At 37.5% G+C, this 25066-nt stretch overlaps 1 pseudogene; it reads right to left on the bottom strand.

The window, feature by feature from the left end:
- Positions 1-12977: 12977 nt before the first annotated feature.
- On the bottom strand, positions 12978-24711 carry LOC116521810 (annotated as a pseudogene).
- Between the last annotated feature and the right edge of the window lie 355 nt (positions 24712-25066).

Below are 25066 nucleotides of genomic sequence, written 5' to 3'. Positions count from 1 at the left end.
AATACAGCATTTTTTGCCTCCCGAAACCCTACCCTTTCACCAAGGCACATAGACTTTAGGAGCCTTGCAGAGTGCAGAAATGAGGGCAGAAATGAGCAAAAGATGGACTGGTTTTTGTTCAATTTTGCCCCCACCCAGCCCCCAGGAGCACTCTATAAGTCTCCTAAAGGCTATGCATGCTCTTTTTTGGCAAAAGGGCTGGTTTTTTCTTTTTGGGGGGGAGATCAACCCCCAGGAACACTCTACAAGCCTCCTAAAGGCTATTCATTGGTTTGTCTTATACTCCGGTGCGTCTTATACTCAGAAACATATATGTAATTATATATATGTAATTATGATATATGTGATTATTTCATGATATTTTTCAATGTGGTAAACTTAGTGTTATATATTTAGTGTATACTGATTTATTATGTAAAATGTATCATTTTGAGATGCTGCTTTGTGCAATGTTGATATTTTATTAATAGTACTTGGAGCTGTTTATTTAAGAAATTGTGTTCATTACACTAATCTCTTTCAGATTGTATACACTTAAAGGTAAAGGTAAAGGTTCTCCTCACACATATGTGCTAGTTGTTCCTGACTCTAGGGGGTGGTGCTCATCTCCGTTTCAAAGCTGAAGAGCCAGCGCTGTCCGAAGATGTCTCCGTAGTCATGTGGCCAGCATGACTAAACGCCGAAGGCACACAGAACACTGTTACCTTCCCACCAAAGGTGGTTCCTATTTTTCTACTTGCATTTTTTATGTTTTTGAACTGTTCGGTTGACAGATGATGGGACAAGTAATGGGAACTCACTCCATTTCATAGCACTAGAGATTCGAACCATCAAACTGCCATCCTTTCTGATTGACAAGCTCAGCATCCTAGCCACTGAGCGACAATGTCGCTAAGTGTATACACTTACAGCAACAGAATAAGAAGAAGTAAACAAAATAAATTAAAAAGATAAGCAAAAAATATGATTTGATCTAAATGTCTATGGGGATTCTCAATCATCCAGGTCATGGTTGTCCCAAAGGTTCTTTTTCAAAAGGCAAATGGACTTTCTTTGCTTTTTCCTTGAAGACATTCTTCTTCTCATCCAAGAAGCTTCTTCAGTTCTGAGTGAATCATGGAGAATGGAAGGATTTATATTCCTCCCAGTCATCTATTTGTTAGGATTCTTTCAGAGAGTTGTTGAGGCCAGTTGGAGGTTTATTTGTGCTTTCAGAGTCACCAGAATAGTGCAAATGGGTGTGGAAATTTCTTGGAACTGCTGAAAGGACTGTATTGTAAACAGAAGATAGGTAGTGTCATATCCCTGCCCCTCTGTTGAAAGGGGAAGTTCAATCTTAGTGTAGATGTCCTCTTTGCTACCTCTTTCAAACCAATAACCAGTTGACTGCAAGGAATATAAATTCTTCTATTCTCCACCATTTAATCAGAATTAAAGAAGCTTCTTGGATGAGAAGTGAAATATCTTCAAGGAAAAACAAAGAAAGCCCAGTTGCCTCTTTAAAAAGCACCATTGGGATAATTCAATCTACTTTGCATCAACTCACTTACTGTACCTCTTCCTAACATCTGCTTCTTATAAACCACCCGTGCTTTCACTACAACTGTATAAGGTAAAGGTAAAGGTTTCCCTCGAACATATGTGCTGGTTGTTCCTGACTCTAGGGCATGGTGCTCATCTCTGTTTCAAAGCTGAGGAGCCAGCGCTGTCTGAAGACGTCTCCATGGTCATGTGGCCAGCATGACTAAATACCAAAGGTACCCTGAACACTGTTACCTTCCCATCAAAGGTCGTTCCTATTTTTCTACTTGCATTTTTACATGCTTTCAAACTGCTAGGTTGGTAGAAACTGGGACATGTAATGGAAGCTCAGTCCGTTACATGGTGTTAGGGATTCAAACCTTACCTGTATTTGAGCTGTTCGGGGCTTCCGCGCACTTAGCATACGACACCTGTGCAATGGTCTGCCAAGCAGCTGGAGCATTGTGGAGGCATGGCAGAGTGTTGCAGGCAGTAAGCACGCTTGCGTGCACTGCGCATGTGTATGTGCGTGCTAAGAGTGTTCATGTGGTGAACCCCGTTGGCTGTTTTCGGCTGTGATGGCTTTCTGCCACCTTCTGCCAGCAAAAATGTAGACTTGTTTTTGCTGACAGAAGGCAACAGGAGGCTGTCATGGCTGAAAATGGAGCCTGGGAAGGCCATGTGCTAGCTTGCCTTCAGATGTTGTGGGGGCTTCATCACTGGAGGTTTTTAAGAAGAGACTGGATAGACACTTGTCTGAAATAGTATAGGATGAGAAGGGGGATGGTCCTTTCATGTTCTAATCTAATTCTGATTCTGGTCATGCTCATTTAAAACACAGAACCAGAAACCATTTCTGACATCTCTTTTTCTGTGCAGTTTCCAAAATATTCCGGTCAGAGGAGTGGAGTGGGGGGAAACAACATATTTTTCTGATGGAAGGTTTCCGAATTGAAATATACTGATGGTCAAGATATGGGTATAGTTGATGTAGGAAAACATTTTGGGATTTGGGATTCAGTACCAAAGCTGAACCATATGCAAATTAAATAATTTTTTTAAAATGACTTCTTTAATAGACACTTGTTGAAATTTAAGATATGCTTCTAAAGAGCAGTGCAAGCCACAATTCTGCCCAACAGAAGGACATGTGGTAAATTAGTTTGCACAAAACAGACCTCCAGAGCACAATGCCATTTCTAACCTTTTCAAGAAATACCTTGTCAGCAATGAAAAAAAGTCTATATAATATTAGAGTTTATTAAGAATTTAAAAAAGGTTTTTAAAGGATGGGAATTGAGGCTAACTAAAATATTAGGCTTTAAAACACAAAGCATTTCCAAAAAACATTTTCAGTTAAGATGATTATGAAGCCTCAGGTAAAAGCTAGTTTGAAAGAAATCAGGGCCTTTCTTTAGCAAATACAATATTGCACTTAGATAACAGAATAGGTAAGTTTTCTCTTTGTGTTCTGGAAAATTTCAATTGATCAGCCAGATCTTATTCTTTTGATTGATTGATTGATTGATTGATTGATTGATGGCAAAGGATTATGCTTTTTGGTCTTTTTGCATAGCTATTTTTTTAAAAGGCAATACAGTTCTAGATATTTTAGGTGTTTCTTTGTCTCAGTTGCTGCTTACTATTCAGTTCTGGTCTCAGTAAGATGATAAAACATTTAGGGAAGAAGATGCATACAAGAAGTCCTCCACTGGATGTTATAATGGAGAAGATCTCCACAGTCACCATATGTTTTCCTCCTGTGGTCAGATAACTAGGAACAAAGGAGAGCCAAACACTGCAGAAAATCAACATGCTGAAGGTGATAAATTTGGCTTCATTGAAAGAATCTGGTAATTTCCTGGCAAAGAAAGCTACAGTAAAACTGACAAGGGCTAAGAGGAACATGAAGCCCAAGACACAGTAGAACATGATAAAAGAGTTTTCATTACATTCCAGAATAATTTCTTTTGCCATTAAGTGCATGTTGAAATCAGGGAATGGAGGAAAAGTCAACAGCCAAACAGTACAAAGAACTACTTGAATGAAGGAGCAGAAAAATACAATGGAAATGCCCAACCTTTTCCCCACCCATTTCCTCATAGTAGACTTTGGTTGGGTGGCCATGAAAGCTAAAATCACCACAATTGTTTTTGCTAACACACACGATACAGCTACAGTAAAAATGATACCAAAAGCACTTTGTCGAAGGAGACACATCATTTTGTGAGGTTTGCCAATAAATAGTAAAGCACAAAGGAAAGAAAACAAGAGAGACATGAGAAGGACGTAAGTGAGGTTTCTGTTGTTGGCCTTGACAATAGGGGTATCCTGGTACTTAATGAAGATACCCAGAGCCAACAATACAGTAAAAGAAGACAAGACAGAACAAATGGCTAAGGTGGTCCCCAATGATTCTTCATATGTTAGGTAGGTTAAAATTTTTGGAAGGCATGAATTCTGCTCCTTGTTTGGATACTGATCTTCTGGACATAGAAAACAGTCATCCATATCTAGGAAAAAGAAACAATATGATTATTCTGAAATTCAGCTGAAAGAACCTGAATGCACTGCTGTGAGTAGACCATAAAATTTGTTATTTCAGTTTGATGTCTTGGGTCTGTAATTGCTGGTATAGGGAACTATATACATAATAACTAATGAATAAATGTACAATACCAATAGTAGATTCTTTGAATGTGGTAGAAATTACAAGCAGAACACAAGCAGGAGAGAACAGTTAGTTTCATTTCAGAGTTCAGAGCAGACAAGCCCAGACAGACTTCTTTATTAAGTTTCTGCTTCAATTCTCTGCACAGACTCAGAAGCTGTAGACTAACCCACACCCTGACTCCAATCTGTTTCAGCTCCTATTGGCTGACTTAGTTGCTATGCCTATTCATTGGCTTACCTTGTTACCATGTCTCTCCCAATCATTAATATTCTAACATTCTTGACTGGCTGGTCTTATGGTGTTATGATTGATGATAGAGCTTAAAAGGCAGAATACACATCAATATCTTCATTCAAAACCCCAGGGGAATGATATAGTCCTTTAAATTGGTCCAGTTTTGCAGAAATTAAAATTGATAGGACGACTGTTAACAATTCCTTGATTATCCTGTATTTCATTGAATATCATGCCTGTCACTCATAATTAAATATAGGTGGAAATGATGACTGGGTAACCGAACCGGTAGGCACGGCATGCTCGTCACGCCCCCGAATCAGTTCCCCGATTGCTATGACATCTTTTTTTCACATGGTTAATGTTATGCACATGTGCAAAACTATTTAAAGGAAACTGTGTGCACATGCACACCGAACTGGCAGTAATGTCAGCAGAAACCCACCCCTGCACCACTGCCATTATATCATCACCTGCAGAATATAAATGTAAACCTTTTCCCCTATGTGACAAAGTAGTATTAAGATCTGTAGTTATATCAGAGAATACACTTACACCACATCTATAAATTATGAAAAAGAATATCTAGAAATAAATATCTACAGCATCCAGTATCAGTATATCTGGAAACTGAATTGCTTATCTTTCATCACTCACCTTTCAGATTGGAAATCTTCCCTTCTGGACACCGAAGACACTTATAACAACAAAATGGCCTCCCTTCTATTTTGATCTTAGCATAACCCAAAGGACAATAGTTATTACACAGAGAAAGTGGCCGGATCTGTTCATAAAGAAGAGAATGTTTTGCATTTTCCAACACTGTGTATTGATAGTTATTGCCTACAAACCTCCCACTTTGTATCAGGTTTATTGTGAAGATCATACAAACTAATCCAAGCCAAGCTTGGATTAGTTTGTATGATCATCAACTAACGTCCGTTAGATATTGATTACTGCTGTGATTAAAGTATATTGCATAATTATATGGTTTATGTATTGTAGAGGTCTTGAATACAGTAAGTCCAGAAATCCTATTGTTTTGGATTTATATTGGTTACAAATAATTTGTTCCATTTTTCAACACTGTATAACTATAGAATAGAGCAGAATAGAGTAGAATACAATAACAGAATGAGAAGAGACCTTGGAGGTCTTCTAGTCCAACCTCCAGCCTAGGCAAGAAACTCTATGCCACTTTAGACAAATGGTTATCCAACATTTTAAAAATTTCCACTATTGGAACATTCACAACTTCTGGAGGCAAGTTGTTCAACTGATTAATTGTCCTAACTGTCAGGAAAATTCTCCTCAGTTCTAAGTTGCTTCTCCCCTTGATTAGTTTCCACTCATTGCTTCTTATTCTATCCTCAGGTGCTTTGGAGAATAGTTTGACTCCCTCTTCTTTGTGGCAGCCCCTGAGATATTGGAACACTGCTATCATGTCTCCCCTAGTCCTTATTTTCATGCAACAGTTCTTCATGTTTAAGCCTCCAGTCCCCTAATCATCTTTGTTGCTTTTCTCTGCACTCTTTCTAGAATCTCCACATCTTTTTTACATTGCAGCAAACAAAACAGAATGCAGTATTCCAAGAATGGCCTTACAAAGGAATAATAAGGTGGTATTAACACTTCATGTGATCTTGATTCTATCCCTCTGTTTATGCACTGTAGAACTATGTTGGCTTTTTGGTAGCTGCTGCACACTGCTGACTCATATTAAAATGGTTGTCCACTAGGATTCCAAGATCCCTCTCACAATTGCTACTATTGAGCAAGGTACCATATATACTGTACCTGAGCATTTTGTTTTTCTTGCCTAAATGTAGAACCTTATTTTTTTCACCATTGAATTTCATTTTGTTAGATAGTGCCCAATGTTCAAATTTGTCAAGATCCTTCTATATCTTAAGTCTATCTTTGGAGTGTCTGCTACTCCTGCCAGCTTGGTGTCATCTGCAAATTTGATGAGTTCCCATTTTATCTCCTAGTCCAAATCATTAATGAAGATGTTGAAGACTACTGGGCCTTAAACAGATACTCAACTGCATACTTCCCTCCATGTAGATGCAGTTCAATTGAGAACTGCAGATCGAGTGTGGTTGGTCAGTCAGTTACAAATACATCTGGTGGTGATGCTGTCTAACCCACATTTTTCCACTTTATCTAGTAGTAGGCTATGGTCTACCTCATCATATGCTTACTGAAGTCCAACTAAATAATATGAACAGCATTCTTCTGGTCCACAAATTTTGTCACTTTGTCAAAGTGACTATATAAAAACTTTGTTTACATGGTTGTGTTATTTCATCACTTCTGAGATATTTAAAAAAAAAAAACTTGGAGGAAATATTGTCAACTAAAACTTCCTGTCTATAACGTTATGTTACATTAAATGTTACAAAGTTTCCTTGGAGCATTTTTTTTTGATACCACTATCCTGCAGGTTTCATCTATTCAGTTAAACATTGTTAACATATCCTGAATTATCCAAACCTGGTTAAATCTGCTTGGCCAAATGATTGCTTCTTCATCAATTTTTAACCTGTCCCCTTGGGAAGTCACAGAGCCTATTCCACCAATTTTGACTTTCAAAAAAGATTTATTTGCGAATGTAACCCAATTGATCACATCAAACCCAGCTTTTAGTTCTCCATTTTGATTGAAAGACAGGGTTTCTCCTGCAGTGTTATTGAAAGAGAGCCTTCTTACAATTTGATTGAACTACAAACCAAAAACAAAGAATAAAGGGAGGGGACAAACAATTCATCAGGATCTGAAAAATGAGGAAAGCCTACCTCCATTTCAGAAACATGCAAAAGAAATTACAAGAACATGTATTTTTTTACATGTAGGTTATATCTTAATGGAAGTGACTTGTCTCAATTTTGTGATAAATTCTCAATGGCATAGAAGCCTATTAACTGGCCACTCAATGATATGGAGACAAATTTATGCAATTGTATGTCAGATATAACATAATATAATGTTAACATAATGGAGAGAAGAATCCCCTATGACATGAGACATTACCTTCCATGCATGAAGTTTAAGAAGTTCAATAAGTCCTACTTTGCTGATTCTTGCTCTATATTTGAAGGTAGTTGAATAAGCCACATGTAATGCTTGTGCCAAAATATGGACTGCATTGTAGATGCTATAGCTGTGGCCAGTCATGTCCATTTCAAAAACAGATACAGGGAGGGTCTCTATCTTCTCCTCTCCAGTGCACATCAATGGATTGTCCATTAGGGAGTTGCTCTTCTCATCAACCATTGAACCCGAAAACACACATCCAAATGCCTCCTTCCAAAAACCCTATTAAAGCCATCTTCTTTATTAGAGTTTGGTTTTCTCATATGAAGAAATTCCCAGAATCCTAGGACTTCCCTTGAATGAACTGCAAAGGATAGAGCACCATGGAGAAAATCTAGGTCTTCCCATCTCTGAAAGGGAAGAGATGTGAAATCCATTTCAGCTGTCATAATCCAGATTTTACTATTTCCTTGTAATGGTATCTCTTCAAATGTTGACATTGAGTGAAACATTATCAAAATTATCATTACATCAATTTCACCTTTAACTAACACTGAATTAACAGTGCTATTTATGATATTGCTGTATGTTCGCATTCCTTCTTTCACCATATTGAAAATATCAGTCGAATAAGAAGCAGATGGGAATCTTTCAGCAAAAGTTTACCTCCATTGCATCTTAATAGTTTTAGATTTGGCCATTCTGTTCATCCAACAATATCAAGCATAAAAATTTAAGGCTAGTTGTGCACATTCTATAAATCTTTCTTTGCCTTAACCTTCCTTTGATTATTTTGTGGCTTCCTTTCCTGTGTAAAGCAGAACATTTAGAGCAATCTATTGTTTAAACTCAGAATGGGAGCTGATTTATTTATTAGGTATATTATGTGAATGCAGCAAGTAACATTTGGTACACCAGGAATTTTTTAGTCCATTTAATTTGAACATGGTTCTCCAACCTTACATTAATAACCATACAATTGAAAAAGGAATGACTGTTAACATATGTTTCTTAGATTTCAAAATAAAGTTGAAAGAAAAGGGTTCCTCTTGATTTTGGTCAGTGTTTACTTTATGATAGAAACAAATTCTTATCTGAATTAAATGAGAAATTTAACTGGATACGCCGCAGACATAGTTACCTGAGGAAACTTGTAGATATGCAGAATTGTGACTACGTGAACAAATATATCACTGTCAGGTCCTCCAATTATTGCTACTGGATATTTCTGAATGTCACAGTTGTAATTAGGTATTAATCTGCCTTTAGAAGAAAGGAGTTCCATTGAGGCATGATATACCTTTCTTGAAGTAAAATGGCTGTTATAGATTTGAAAGCCCAGGGTGACATTGGGTAAAATATAGGGAGTAGTATTGATCTCCTTAACAGCAAATACTAAAGCCATGATGTGTTGATAAATCTGAGTTATGACCCTGAAGAGAGAAGTACATGATCTGCTGTAACTCGTTTCTTGCAGAATATGGTATTTATTTTGCCTCTCCTTTTAAATACAATATAACAAGTTGATCCAGTCTATATATATGTAAGAAGAAAGTGGTATTCTACCGGTTCTGACTGATTCACCCAAACCTGTAGGGGAAATCACCGGTGGTTTTGCCCCACCCCCTGCACCCGCCCTGGCTGTATTACATCCTATTTAGGGACATTTTTTGAGCACCAAAAAGCAGATAAGGCACCAAAAATATAGACAGGGAAAAGTCCATAAAATCATTTTGCATATGCAGGGCCACTGTAAATATACAGCTATAACACATATAAGCAGCAATTATTTCATGCTCTACAGATGACTCAAGACTGCATGGTGATTTTGATGCAAAATATTAGCACACATGTAACTATATCGTATGCATAATACAATTCATACAATGCCCTTTCACTCACTCATCTCACTCATTCATCTTCAGGTCAATTTTACAGATCTCTCTTGCCATAACTCAATACTTACATACTTTCCTCAAAGAGATTGCTAGAAGGAAGTGTCTTAAAGTCCATCATCATATAAAACAGGAAGATCTGAGAAATGATGCTAGCAAAGTGGACGTCCCCTGACTGGTATTGCTTGTGGAGAATAGCCAGAGGATCTGCTATGCTGCATTTACTATGAGAAATGTGACACATCCCTTGTTCACAAAGTATTGACAGGAATGTTATGGATGCAACACATAGAAGAAAACTATTCATTCTTGAATGCAGGTCACTCTTTTTCCAGCTTGTCTTGTCTTTCTAGATTTTTAACTTATGTCTTAAAAAAAAACCTTTGCTGCGTGTTTCTGTATCTGTTTTTATATTTTGTTTCTGTGTGTATGGAGAAATTGGATAAAACACACATATGTTCTAGCAGTGGTTGACTGGAATTGCAGATGGGGATGTTTCAGGGGCAGGTATGAACAGATTTTGATCCATTTGGAATTTCTCCCTGTCCCCTGATTATAGGTATTTCCATGTCTTCATGCTTATACTGGTTATTACTATTGAGATAACCACCCTGAGGGACCTTGAACAAGAAGGAACAGTTTGTATCTCATGTCTCAAAAACAAATGCCTACTTAACACAAGGTGTTAATGGGATTTGACAGCGAGCCTCAAAGCAGCAAGGATGAAGAAAATTAAAAAAAATGCAGGCATGAAAGGTTTATTGCATTTATTGCATTTATATGCCGCCCTATTCCTGGAGGGACTCAATTAGTCCAAGTTATTTGCAATATTGTATTTTTAACAATGAAAATTAATTCTACAAATGAAGATTGATTGATTGATTGATTGAATGAATGATTTTTTTAAAAAAAATCTGACAAAGTAATATCATTTGTGCTATATCCATAACTGATCCCATGGGTTCCTTGAAACTAGGTTTACATGATTTGTTTATTTAATAGTTGGCTTTATTGATTTTGCAAAGTTTGTGTACAATGAGAAACTCCTGATTCCATATAGTGACCGAACACTGATTTCAGGAGCCACTCCCCCATGTTAAAACAAGAAAACAACAACAACAACAAAGCACACATAGTTGTTTTGCCCATCCCTAGGACAAACCCCATTGAAGCCAGGCTGTTCACATCCATCCCCCTCTGCACTGGAGACTATCTAGTGAGATTTCCTATCTTTCAAATGAATTATATTCTTCTTAGTGGAAATCACTTAGTTGCATCTTAGGTTTTGAAAGACTAATGAACTGATCTGAAAGAATTCTGAATAGGCCAAAACCATTTCTTATGTAATATAAGAATTAGATGTTTTTAAAGGAAAGGTTTAGATATTTTTCCTTCACCAGCATCCCCCTCCCTGTTTTTAGCAATGTGTCTGTCTCAAAAATGGAGATGAGGTCACATTCTTAAAATTTGCAAAAGAACACTATGTTAAAAAATATGAAATAAATATGAAAAGAATTTTTAAAAGGTGGCTTCCGATCATCATCTCAACAGTTATTCATTTTGCAGCAATATCTTCCCAGTAGTGAGAATTTTAATTCCTCACATGTAAACATCACTGTCTTAATATGTTTATTCTTTCAATAAGAAATCATGTCTGTATGTGTGTGTTTGTGTGTGTGTGTGTCTGTGTCTGTGTAAGAGAAAATGTGAGATTTTGGTCAGAGAATGGTGTTATAAAGGTTGCAATAGCAAGGAAATCAAAAGAACATATTGGTGGGAATATATGATTGTTTCAAATCATGAGACAACTTTGCTCTCCAACAGCTGTATCAAATTTTCTTTTCAACATTGCAGATGGCAGGACATTAAAGCAGGTCAAAGAGAGATGTCTGCATGGTGTTCCATGGGTGAAATGTTTCAGGAAGATTTTGCAATGAAGGTGGTCTAGGAGATTCTTATAGGGAGTTGTTTTCTCCTCTTAGTCATTTGAAAATACAACACTGTCAAGTGCTGTCATTTTGTGTCAAAAGAAAATAGTAAATATATAAGTATATATTCAAGAGTAAGATATAAAGGGATGGGGGAAACATACTTAGGATAGATTAGCAAAGGTAAGGGAACAAGAAATAATACCAAATTATATTTTGGGTATGTGGAAATACCATCCCAAGGAAGCATAAACTGAGATTTGAAAGAGACACCTACAATAATAGAAAAAGAAAGGGAGAGAGGAGGAGAGAATGAGAGGAAGATGGGGGAAAGAAGAAAGAGGTAAGGAGAGGAGGATAGAAGGGAGAGGAAGAGAAGGAGAGAGGGTAAGAAGGGGAAGAGTAGGAGTAGGAGAAAGGGAAGGGAAGAAGGAAGGGAAAGGAGAGGAGGAAGGAAGAAAGTAGAGAAGGGAGGGAGGAAGAAAAGAAAGGGAAAATAAGGTGGTGTTACAACAGGTGGAAGTGATGGTATATAAAGCAACCCAAACTGAATATTATTACCTATTAAATGAAATAAAAAATGTACAAGAACGACAAATGTAAAGAAGAATAACAATTATCTGAATGTATACTTAAAATAATATGTAATAGAATAAAAATTTAAAAAAAAATTAAAAAAGTTTTGGCATTTTATTATTAACAGAAGGCCAAAAGTGTCTTCATTCTGAATTCCATTCATTCTTATAGTTTAATTTTTAAATAATCAATAATATTCTAGCACATGCTCTTTGCTTCAAAATTAAAATACAGCAAAAGAAAAGTCCTGGAATCTTTTTGCTTCTTTAGCATCGTATGAGGGAAGATGCAATTCAATTCTTATTTCCTATCATCACCTTGTCCAAGTTCCAAATAGCATCTTCAATCAAATAAGAATCCGAGGCTAGAGGTTCCTCAAAGTTCCAATTTATTAGAGAAGCCATAGTAGCACATCTGGAAAAACCCAAATCTGAAGGCTTCCAGATTTTCCCCACCCAGTTTAAAGTTCAAGACCCTACCAAAGCACCCACATGTCCATCATCTGGTCCAATCAGTCACTCCCCAGAGGAAGATTCCTTCCAGTCATGCCACTCCAGGTGCAGAGAAAAGTTGACCTTGACACCCTTAGAAAGAAGGTTATTTTGACAGCATACCCCCCATGCTCCATACAATCCCCCCTCCCAGTTTCCCACAGTAGAATATGTGGCAGGCTTGAGGCCCACTGTAAAAATGACTTCCAAGTTGGACACACCTCCGATTCCAGGTTTACTCTAGCCAAGATCAAGGAAAAGCAATACTTTCCGCTTTTTATTATTTGAAAAACAGAAGAACATCTAATAAATCCCTTTGCTGAAAATAGAATGCTAATTATGCTAATACTAACCCTTTCAAGAAAAAAGTTTTCTCACAGAGGAAGAAAACTATATTACATGCTGATAAGAGTGGTTAAGAATTGTAAAACTTTCTTAGAAGAAGGAAATTAAGGATAAGGAAAATGTAGGCTTTAAGACAGTACATTTACCCCCAAAACAAGAAATATAGGCTCCACTAAGATGATTATTTTTCCTCATGTAAAACAGAATAGCAACTGATGGAAAAGGTTTATATATCTTTGTATGGCTAAATTAAAAAACAGAGTTTTAATAAAGTTGTTCAATTATTCCTTTTTCTTAGATGTTGCTTGCTATTCAATTTAGGCTTCAGTATGATAATATAGCATTTAGGGAAGAAGATGCATACAAGAAGTCCTCCACTGGATGTTATAATGGAGAAGATCTCCACAGTCACCATATGTTTTCCTCCGGTGGTTAGATAACTAGGAACAAAGGAGAGCCAAACACTGCAGAAAATCAACATGCTGAAGGTGATAAATTTGGCTTCGTTGAAAGAATCTGGTAATTTCCTGGCAAAGAAAGCTACAGTAAAGCTGACTAGGGCTAAGAGGAACATAAAGCCCAAGACACAGGAGAACATGACAAAGGAGTTTTCATTACATTCCAGAATAATTTCTTTGGCCATTAAGTGCATGTTAAAATCAGGGAATGGAGGAAAAGTCAACAGCCAGACAGTACAAAGAACTACTTGAATGAAAGAGCAGAAAAATACAATGGAAATGCCCAACCTTTTCCCCACCCACTTCCTCATTGTAGACTTTGGTTGGGTGGCCATGAAAGCTAAAATCACCACAATAGTTTTTGCTAACACACATGATACAGCTACAGTAAAAATGATACCAAAAGCACCTTGTCGAAGAGACATGTCACTTTATGAGGTTTGCCAATAAATAGTAAAGCACAAAGGAACGAAAGCAGGAGAGACATGAGAAGGACGTAGGTGAGGTTTCTGTTGTTGGCCTTGACAATAGGGGTATCCTGGTACTTAATGAAAATACCCAGAACCAACAATACAGTAAAAGAAGATGAAAGAGAACAAATGGTTAAGATGGTCCCCAGTGATTCTTCATATGTTAGGTAGGTTAAAATTTTTGGAAGGCATGAATTTTGCTCCTCATTTGGATATTGATCCTCTGGACATGGGAAACAATCATCCATATCTACAAGAAAAGATTCAGGTTACAACAGGATTATTCTTGAATTCACCTGGAAGAATCTGAATGATGTGTTTTGAAGAGACCATAAAGTTTTGTTCTTTCAGTTTGATGTCCTGAGCATGTAATTGCTTGAATAGGAAACTAATAAGCATATGAGTATGTTTTTTAAATTAAGCTAATCTGGTCATTCTGTAGTGAGTGCAAGTCTGGTGAGATTCTTGTAAATAGGCAAGTAGCAATAAATATACTGAAGGGTCCTTGCTGCCCTCTGAGCTTCCTTGTTTTCTTGAAGACAATTCATTACTCAAATTAGGCAACATCATCAGTGCTAGGAAGGAGTGCTGTTTGTTGTCATTCTATATTGTAATAGCTTGCCTTGTCAATGATAGTGGGGTGTGTGTGTGATCTGAGAGATTCTTTGGTTGAGCTATTTACTGTTGGCTTTTTTGGCAGTTTCTTGATTGTGGTATTGTTTACTTGATTGTTGGTCTGATGTTAACTTAGGAGTTAATCTATGCTAAGGTCTGGCAGTGAAATTCTTTCTTCTTCTTCATATGCATGCAACTTTATCAAAAGGTCCCTGACCATTCAACCTAATACAGCGCTCCTTACTCCCACTGATGATGTTACCTAGTTTGAGTAATGAAATGTCTGCAAGAAAACAAGCAAGCACCAAGGCTCCCTCATTTCAACACTGAGATACAAATTCTCCTTTATTAATAAATATACTGTTCTGATTAAGACTCAATGTTGTTCATGTTCCTTGCACCTAACACTGCTCTACCACCGTGTGTGTGTGTGTGTTTATGTGTGTGTGTGTGTGCAGCATATGTCTTTGTCAGAGTTTGTTGCAGAAAAATCAAACCCAGAAAGCACACACAGATAACTGATTCAGAGGGATTCATTAACTTCTTTATATACATAACTGATTAATAAATGCACAATACCAATAGAAGATGCTTTCAAAGTGGTAGAAGTTACAAGGAGAACACAAGCAGGAGAGAACAGTTTCATTTCAGAGTTCAGAGCAGACAAGCCCATACTCTTTATTAAGTTTATGTTCCAATTCTCTGCACAGACTCAGAAGCTGCAGACTAAACCAAACCCTGACTCCAATCTGTTTCAGCTCCTGAGTTCTTTGGTATGCCTATTCATTGGCTGACCTTGTTACCAAGTATCTCACAGTCATGAATATTCTAACATTCCTGACTGGTTGGTCCTATGGTGTTATGGTTGATGTTACAGTACATTTTTTTCCAATTTCTGTTTGTATGTGGGGGGGCAGGAGAGAGAACAAATTCTGAAGGTTTACTCCTTTTTTAACCAATCATGTTTCTGCCATAGTAAAGGAAGGATGGACTTCCATAAATATTTCTGTTTACATTGTGCCATTATGTTCAATAATAATTCACATTGCATATTTCAACTTAGAAATCTCAAATAGGACAGAGGGGAGGATAGGATTTTATATCCACAAGTGGCTTGTGATTTCGTCTCTGCATTATCTGAACACACTCCTTTTTCCTGGGAAGACAAGATAGCTTGAAAATGTTGCAGATAGGTTGGTGCTCTTGTGTATTGTGAAGCAGTTATTAGCGATTTGACTTCAGTCTGTATACAGCCTGGATATTAAATAGCACAATATCCTGTTACTGCAGGAATGGGTGCAGAACTATTTAAAGGCAATTGCACAGGTGCACACACTGAACCAGCAGTAATGCTGGCAGAACCCACCCCTGTACAACCTACGCTTACACCACATCTATAAATTATGAAAAAGAATATCTAGAAATAAATATCTACAGCAACCAGTATCAGTATATCTGGAAACGGAATCGCTTATCTTTCATCACTCACCTTTGAGATTGGAAATCTTCCCTTCTGGGCAGCGAAGACACTTATAACAACAAAAGGGCCTCCCTTCTATTTTGGTCTTAGCATAACCCAAAGGGCAATAGTTATTACACAGAGAAAGTGGCCGGATCTGTTCATAAAGAAGAGAATGCTTTGCATTTTTCAAGACTGTGTATTGATATTTATTGTCTACAAAGCTCCTACCTTGTATCAGGTTTATTGGGAAGCCTTGTGAGTGATGTCAATGAAAAGAAACAAAGAAACAAAAATGCAACAGTTTTACAGAGCTCCCACTCATTATCTCTGTTGTGAATTTTTAATGATGCCAAGACATAAAACCCTCCTTGAATCAAGCTCATGTTCTGATGAATGCATCTATCAATACAGGTATGATGCATCCAAGAATATATTTATTTATCTATCCATAATAAGCTGCAGTGATGAAGAGATTAGAATGCAGTACTTCATGGTACTTCTACTGACTGCCATCTGCCTGTAATTTGGCCATTGAAATCTCACGAGACTCAAGGTTGACTCAGCCTTCCATTCTTCTGAGGTTGATATAATGAGGCAATATGCTGACTCTATGAACCACTTAGAGAGGGTAAAGTACTGTGAAACATCATGTAATTCTAAGGGCTGTTGTTATTGCATTACATTGGCAATGGAACAGTTTACCCTACGTTTTCTTTATGGAAGTTTTTTCAAGTTCCTACAGCCTTCATATTTTCCATTATTCCAGTAAATTTCATATTTTCCATTATTCCAGTAAATAACTACTAAGCCAAACTTAGCTTAGTTTGTATCAAGCAAGGTCTGTTAGATACTGATTACTGCTCTGATTTAAGGTATATTGTGTAATTATGTGGTTTATGTTTTGTAGAGGTCTTCATTGAATAGGTCCAAGAATTTATCCTATTTTTTTGGAATTTATATTGGTTACAAATAATGTCTTCCACTTTTCAACACTGTATAACTATAGAATAGAATAACAGAGTTGGAAGAGACCTTGGAGGTCTTCTAGTCCAATCTTCAGCCTAGGCAAGAAACTCTATGCCACTTTAGACAAATGGTTATCCAACATTTTAAAAACTTCCAGTGTTGGAGCATTCACAACTTCTGGAGGCAAGCTGTTCCACTGATTAATTGTTCTAACTGTCAGGAAATTTCTCCTCAGTTCTAAGTTGCTTCTCTCCTTGATTAGTTTCTACCCATAGCTTCTTGTCCTGCCATCGGGTGCTGTGGAGAATAGTTTTACTCCTGAGATATTAGAACACTGCTATCATGTCTCCTCTTGTCCTTCTTTTCATTAAACTACCCAATTCCTGCAACCGTTCTTCATATGTTTTAGCCTCCAGTCCATTAATCATCTTTGTTGCTCTTCTCTGCACTCTTTCTAGAATCTCCAAATCTTTTTTACATCGTGGCAACCAATGCTGAATGCAGTATTCCAAGTGTGGCCTTACCAAGGAATTAACACTTCATGGGATCTTGATTCTATTTCTCTGTTTATGCAGCCTACAACTCTGTTGACTTTTTTTGGCAGCTGCTGCACACTGCTGGCTCATATTTAAATGGTTGTTCACTAGGATTCCAAGATCCAGCTCACAATCACTACTATTGAACATGGTACTACATATATTCCACCTGTGCATTTTGTTTTTTCTTGCCTAAATGTAGAACCTTACTTTTTTCAATTTTGTTAGATTGTGCCCAATGTTCAAGTTTGTCAAGATCCTTCTGTATTTTAAGCCTATCTTCTGGAGTGTTTGACACTCCTGCCAGCTTGGTGTCATCTGCAAATTTGATAAGTTCCTCATTTATTCCCTCGTCCAAATAATTGATGAAGATGTTGAAGACTACTGGGCATACAGCATAGTTTTGGGGTACTCCACAGCATACTTCCCTACATGTAGATGCAGTTCCACTGAGGACTACATATTGAGTGTGGATGGTTATCCAGTTATGAATCAATCTGGTGGTGATGCTACCTAACCCACATTTTTCTACTTTATCTAGTAGTAAGTTATGGTCTATTTTATCAAATGCCTTACTGAAGTCCAAGTAAATTATATTGACTGCGTTCCTCTGGTCCACTAATTTTGCCACTTGGTCAAAGTGACTATATAAAAACTTTATTTATTTTATTTACATGCTTCTGTTATTACATCTCTTCTGAGATTTTTTTTAACTTGGAGAAAATATTGCCAACTAAAATTCTCTCTCTATAGCATTAAGCGTTACAAAGTTTCCTGGGAGCATTTTTTGATATCTGAGCCATGCAAAGGCAAGAAAAATCACTAAAACTATCCTGCAAGTCTCATCTATTCAATTAAACATTGTTAATCTGATCTTGGATTATCCAAACCTGGTTAAATCTGCTTGGCCAAATGATGGCGTCTTCATCAATTATTAATCTGTCCCCTCGGGAAGTCACAGAGCCTATTCCACCAATTTTGACTTTCAAAAAAGATTTATTTGGGAATGTAACCCAATTGATCACATCAAACCCAGCCTTTAGTTCTCCATTTTGATTGAAAGATAGAGTTTCTCCTGCAGTGTTATTGAAAGAGAGCCTTCTTACTATTTGATTGAACTACAAAACAAAAACAAAGAATGAAGGGAGGGGACAAACAGTTCATCAGGATCTGAAAAATGTGGAAAGCCTACCTCCATTTCAGAAACATGCAAAAGAAATTTCAAGAATGTTTATTTTTTACATGTAGGTTATATCTTAATGGAAACGACTTGTCTCTGTTTTGTGATAAATTCTCAATGACATAGAAGCCTATTTACCTGGCCATTCAATGATATGGAGACAAATTTATGCAATTGTATGTCAGATATAGCATAACATTATGTTAACATAATGGAGAGAAGAACCCCCTATGACATGAGACATTACCTTCCATGCATGAAGTTTAAGAAGTTCAATAAGTCCTACTTTGCTGATTCTTGCTCTATTTTTGAAGGTGGTTGAATAAGCCACATGTAATGCTTGTGCCAAAATATGGACTGCATTGTAGATGCTATAGCTGTGGCCAGTCATGTCCATTTCAAAAACAGATACAGGGAGGGTCTCTATCTTCTCCTCTCCAGTACATATCAATGGATTGTCCATTAGGGAGTTGCTCTTTTGATCAACCATCGAACCTAAAAACACACATCCAAATGCCTTCTTCCAAAAAACCCTAATAAAGCCATCTTCTTTATTAGCGTTTGGTTTTCTCATATGAAGAAATTCCCGGAATCCTAGAACCTCTCTTGAATGAACTGCAAAGGACAGAGCACCATGGAGAAAATCTAGGTTTTCCCATCTCTGGAAGGGAAGAGATGTGAAATCCATCTGAGCTGTCATAATCCAGATTTTACTCTTTCCTTGTAATGGCATCTCTTCAAATGTTGACATTGAGTGAAACATTATCAAAATTATCATTACATCAATTTCACCTTGAATTAATACTGAATTGACAGTGCTATTTATGACATTGCTGTATATTTGTATCCCTTCTTTCACCGTATCGACAATTTCAGTAGAATAAGAAATAAAGGGGAATCTTTCAATGAAGTCAAAGCAGATCCCATTTTGGGCAAATATTGGTATCACATTTTGTACAAATTTCTCCCCATTGTCATTATTCACAGATAAGACCCCAATCCACGTCCATTTAAAATGCTGCAGTAGCTCAAGAATTCCCTTATACTGAAGGTCCATATTTGGAAACATTTGGTGATAGAAACCAGCCTGTTTGTCCTTATTTGTCACTGGAGCAGAGCCATACATAAACTATAGAAAAAACAGAAGAATTAAGAAAGGAAACAATAGGCTTAGATTTTTTTAAAGGTAAAGGTCCTCTTGGACATATGTGCTAGTCGTTCCCAACTCTAGGAGGCGGTGCTCAACTCCATTTCAAAGCCAAAGAGCCTGCTCTGTCTGAAGACATCTCCGTGGTCATGTGGCCTGCATTTCTAAATGCCAAAGTTGCATAGAATGCTGTTACCTTCCCACCAAAGGTGGTTCCTATTTTTCTATTTGCATTTTTGCATGCTTTCATACTGCTAGGTTGGCAGAAGCTTGGACCAGTAATGGGAGCTCCACTTGGACCAGAAATGGGTGCTAGGTATTCGAACCACTGAACTGCCAATCTTTCTGATCGTCTTCACCACTGAGCCACTGCGTCCCCTTTGCTTTTTTAAAATCTCATTACATGCACAAAGCAAAAGTTTAGTTCCATTATATATTAACAGGCTTAGATTTGGCATTTGATTGTTCCAACACTTTCAAGCATAATTCATAAAATTTTAAGACTAGTTGCACCCAATTTATCAATCTTTTTTTTTTTTTTTTGCCTTGATTTTGCTTTGAATTCTTTGGGGCTTCCTTTCCAGTATAAACCTTCATATTTAGAGCAGTCTATTGTTTAAACTTTAGATTAAAAAAATATTTATTAAATTAGTTTATGAATTCAGTCAATACCAGTTTCTCATCCGGAACTTTCTCATCCAGTTAACATGGATGACGTTCGCCATCTTCACATGCAACATTCAACTATTATCAAGAGTGTTTCTTAGATTTCAAAATGAATTTTAAAGGAAAGTGTTATCTAAATAAAATGGGAAATTTAACTGGATTGCATCCATATGCCACATACATAGTTACCTGAGGAAACTTGTAGATGTGTAGAATGTTGGCCACATGAAGACATACCTCAGTATCAGGTCCTCCAATTATTGCTACGGGATACTTCTGGATATCACAGTTGTAATTAGGTATTAATCTGCCTTTAGAAGAAAGGAGTTCCATTGTGGCATGGTACATCCATTTTGAAGTAAAATGACTGTTATAGATTTGAAAGCCCAGGGTGACATTGGGTAAAATATGGGGATTAGTATTGATCTCCTTAATAGCAAATACTAAAGCCAGGATGTGTTGATAAATCTGAGTTATGACCCTGAAGAGAGAGGTACATTAGTTACATTCTATAACTTGTTTCTTGTAGAATATGGTATCTATTTTGCCTCTCCTTTCAAATATAATATAAGTAATTGATCCAGTCTATATTTGCAGGAAGTAATAAGTTTCATTCATTGCATGCATGTGTGTATGTTACGTTGTGTTGTTATGCTATGCTGTGCTGTGCTATGCTGTATAGTATATATAAAACATAGTTAAAAATGGTTTCATACCTTCTGATCTATTTTACATGTATGTACTAAATGGCTATGATTGAATACTTACATACTTTCTTCAAAGAGGTCACTAGAAGGAGATGTCTTAAAGTCCATCATCATATAAAACAGGAAGATCTGAGAAATGATGCCAGCAATGTTGATGTCACCTGGCTGGTGCTGCTTGTGGAGAATAGGCAGAGGATCCGCAATGCCACATTTATTACGAATAAAGTCACCCATTCCTTGTGGATAAAGCATTGACAGGAATGTTATGGATACAACATGTAGAAGAAAACAATTCATTCAGGAATGCACACTGCCTTTCTCCAGCTTTACTTGTCCTTCTAGATTCTAACTTTATACCCCAAACAAATACTTGGTGCATCTTTCTGCACTTGTCTTTGTATTTTCTACGTTTGTGGTGAGATTTTAAAGATACGTTTTCTGACAATCATGCTTATACTCATTATTACTTTTGAGATAATCACCAACTCAGAACTGCTGTCCTAGGGGACCTTGAACAAGAAGGGTTTCCAAAAAAAAAAGACTCTGGATGACAACAAGCAATAATGGCTTTTGACAGCAAGCTTCAAAACAGCAAGGAAGAAAAAGAGAAATAAATGCAGGCATGGAAGTCCAAGTTATTTGCAACATTGGTTTTTATAGCAGTGAAGGAGGAGTCAGTGTAAAATCCATAGACAACAAATGGTACAAATGAATGATTTTTTTAAAAACCTTGCAAAATGGTATCATTTGTGCTACCTCCGTATTTTTCCTTGAAACTGGGATTACATGATTTGTTTTAAATCTTTGAATCAGTGGTGGGTTCCTGCCAGTTCTAACCTCTTCTATAGAAGAGGTTCCACAAATCTACAGTGCCATTTAGAACCAGTTCCAGCTCCCTCCCCCCTCCTGTCCACACATCATCAAGATGAACAGCAAGAGGAGGAATTCTGAGAGTTGAAGTCCACAAGTCTTAAAGTTGTCAAGTTTGAACACCCCTGGGTTTTTTTTTCTAAAGGGTGCAAGGGTCTTGTAACTTGACAGCTTTAAGACTTGTGTGCTTCAAATGCCAGAGTTTCTGAACCAACATTTTGGTTGCTAAGCAAGAGCGTTGTTAAGTGAGTTTCACCACATTTTACAAGTTGACCACCCCCACCCGGTCACATGGCCGGAAAACCACTCCCACAAATCAGGCCACACCTACAGAAGAGGTTCTAAAAAATTTTGAAACTCACCACTGCTTTCAATGAATGATATTTCAAAGGCCATACAATAATCAACCCCAGAGCTCAAAGACACTGATTTCAGAAGCTACTTCCCTTCCTCAAAAAAAGCTCTCAGCTCTTTTTTTCATCTCTGGACAAATATCTTCACCTGCCACCAGAGGGGAGCCTATCTAGTGATTTCCCAGCAACAGTAATCTGATAGACTTCTTGATGGTTCTCCAAGAAGTTCGACTTTCAGCATCACTCTAAGTCCAATTCCTTGAGGTTGCTAGGCCCAATAAGGAAGTTTCTGGCCCCTTGCAGACATTGAGCTAATGATGTTGTCCGTTCAGTCATGTGATTGGTGATTCTATGGGCCAGGTTTCTCCACATCTTCCAAATGTGCCCTTTCTTCTTTGAGTTTTTTTTACGTTTTATAGATTAAAAGAGATGGAAGGAACTTTGTAGGTCATATAATCCAACCCCCTGCCTCAACCAGACCCTACACCTGTGATGGCAAACCTATAGCACACATGCTACAGATGGCATGCAGAGCCCTCTCTGTGGGCATGCGAACTGTTGCCCCAGCTCAGCTCTATTGCACATGAAGGCACACCTCCCGTTGGCCAGCTGATGTTCGGGTCTCAGTTGCACATGCACAGGGGGGGTGCATGCTGGAGATGTGCACACCTGCATGGGGGTGGGGGGAGCACAGGGGGCACAAGTGCACCCCCATGCCCCATTTTTGCTCCTAGGAGGCTATAGGGAGGCCTAGTAGGCCCAAAACAGGCCACCGGGGATTTGGTGTGCCCCCCACAGCTTTTTTGTGTTCCTAGGAGACTGCAGGGATGACTACTAGTCCCAAAACAGGGTGCAGGGGGTTGCAAGCATATGCATGGGGGTGGGGGTCATATGGGGGTCATGCACACATGCTGCTGGTGGATTACTATCATCTACAACTCCTTCCTTCACAGGTACATCTCCATCTTTACACTCCAGAAGAGATAGTTTGTCTCATTCAGCTGAGACACCATGAAAACCCCTCCCATTACATTGATGGAAGCCATGTTGCTTGTTTCCATTACAAGCATTAACCACTAACAAAACATGATGCACAGCTCTTCTGGCTCTGGTACAAACTCCCACTGGGTTTCTCATATCTCTGGTTTCTCTAGTCACTCTGGCCTTCTCTCTGGACTGGGCCCATAACCTGTCAGGGTGTGCACAGTGTAGCTGTTTTGAGACAACCCAGGAGCAAAATACAGTAAACATCAACAATAGTTGATGACTGATTGCCTGACTTTGCTTAGTATGTGTATGTATATATTCCTTGTAGATAAACCACTATTTGAAAGACAAACCTCTGGTCTTTCAAATAGTGGTGTATCTACAAGGAATATATACATACACATACTAGGCAAAGTCAGGCAAGCAATTATCAACTATAACACAGAAGCACACATGGGGGGGGGGAGAGATTGCCCTGACAGGGCCTCTCTTAAATATGCAGCCCTTTAAAGCCATAGCAGTCAAATAACCTGCTGACTCATTGCTAGTATTGCATCATCGTTACAGCATTTCATTATTACAATATTACAGCAGCAGGTCATCTATTAAATCATAATTACCCTGATATTAGTCATTTTTAATAGTGTAGGAAATAAGCAGAAGATATGGATATGAGAAGGGAATCAAAATGGGCTCTCTACATGAGGATTGGTCAGTTCCTTGGTAGTATTTTGATTTTCCCTCCATTGGCCAGATCATTTTTCCAGATCAGGTTATCTGGAAATGTTAATCTGTAACATTTTAACCATTATATTTTTTTTTTGTTTGAGCTGTTCAAAGACAATCATGACTTTCCTGAGTTATAGTTTTAATGCACTTTTTTGGGTGGATTAAAATGAAATATTCTTGTTATAGTATTTTTGAAGTATGAAGAAACCTTAGGGACTGTTTTAGCAAGTTCTTTTCCATAATCACGTCTGTAGTCCTTTGGATTTTTATTAAGCATTAGAACACTCTCATAGTCCAAGCCAACAAACAGAATCTCACCTATGTCCTCCTTGTTGTTCTGCTGTTAACTTTTCTTTGTACTTTATTATTTCTTGGTAAACCTTCCAAGGTGACATGTGTCTTCCGTCAAATTATCCTTGGTATCATATTCTCCATGACAATTTCTTGTTTGTTGGCTAAAACCATCATTGTGGTTCTGGCTTTCATGGCCACCAAGCCAAGGTCCAAAATGGTCAAATGGGTTGAGAAAAGATTGGCCATGTCCATTGTGTTGTGCTGCTCATTTATTCAAGAAATTATTTGCACCATTCCCAGATGCTGACAGGAGTTCAATGGCAGAAGAAATAGTTCTGATATGTAATGAAGGATCCAAGTACATGTTCTACTGTGTCTTGGGTTTTCTGGGATTTCTTGCTTTTATCAGCTTCCAACTGGCTTTCCTAGTAAGGAAATTACCTGATGCTTTCAATGAAGCCAAGTTTATCACCTTCGGCATGTTGGTTTTCTGTAGTGTGTGGTTGTCTTTTGTTCCAATGTATCTGAGCACAAAGAGAAAATGTACAGTTGCTGTGGAGATCTTCTCCATAATAGCCTCTAGTGGTGGGGTACTGATTTGTCTGTTTTCCCCCAAATGTTATATCATTATGTAGCAGTCTGATTTGAACCAAAAAGAGCATCTAAAAAGACAAGCAAATAGAATAATATAAATTCAATGGGTTTTGGTCTTATTTTGTTTTTGTTTTTTAAATAGTATTTATTGAATTTTCCAAAATTTAAAACACAAAACATATAATTTACACTTATAACATCTTTTCCATATCGGTATCGTAACAATCCTATTCACAAAAATTCTATCTCTATATCACTATCCTATGTTAAATCCTTATTTAAATTATAATGACATCTACTCACAAATCAATATCATATATTTTTTATAAATT

This window comes from Thamnophis elegans, chromosome Z (genome assembly GCF_009769535.1).
Source record: "Thamnophis elegans isolate rThaEle1 chromosome Z, rThaEle1.pri, whole genome shotgun sequence".
In the NCBI taxonomy this organism is placed as follows: Eukaryota; Metazoa; Chordata; class Lepidosauria; order Squamata; family Colubridae; genus Thamnophis; species Thamnophis elegans.
The sequence above is the reverse complement of the archived record's forward strand: the minus strand, read 5'-3'. Positions and strand labels throughout refer to the sequence as shown.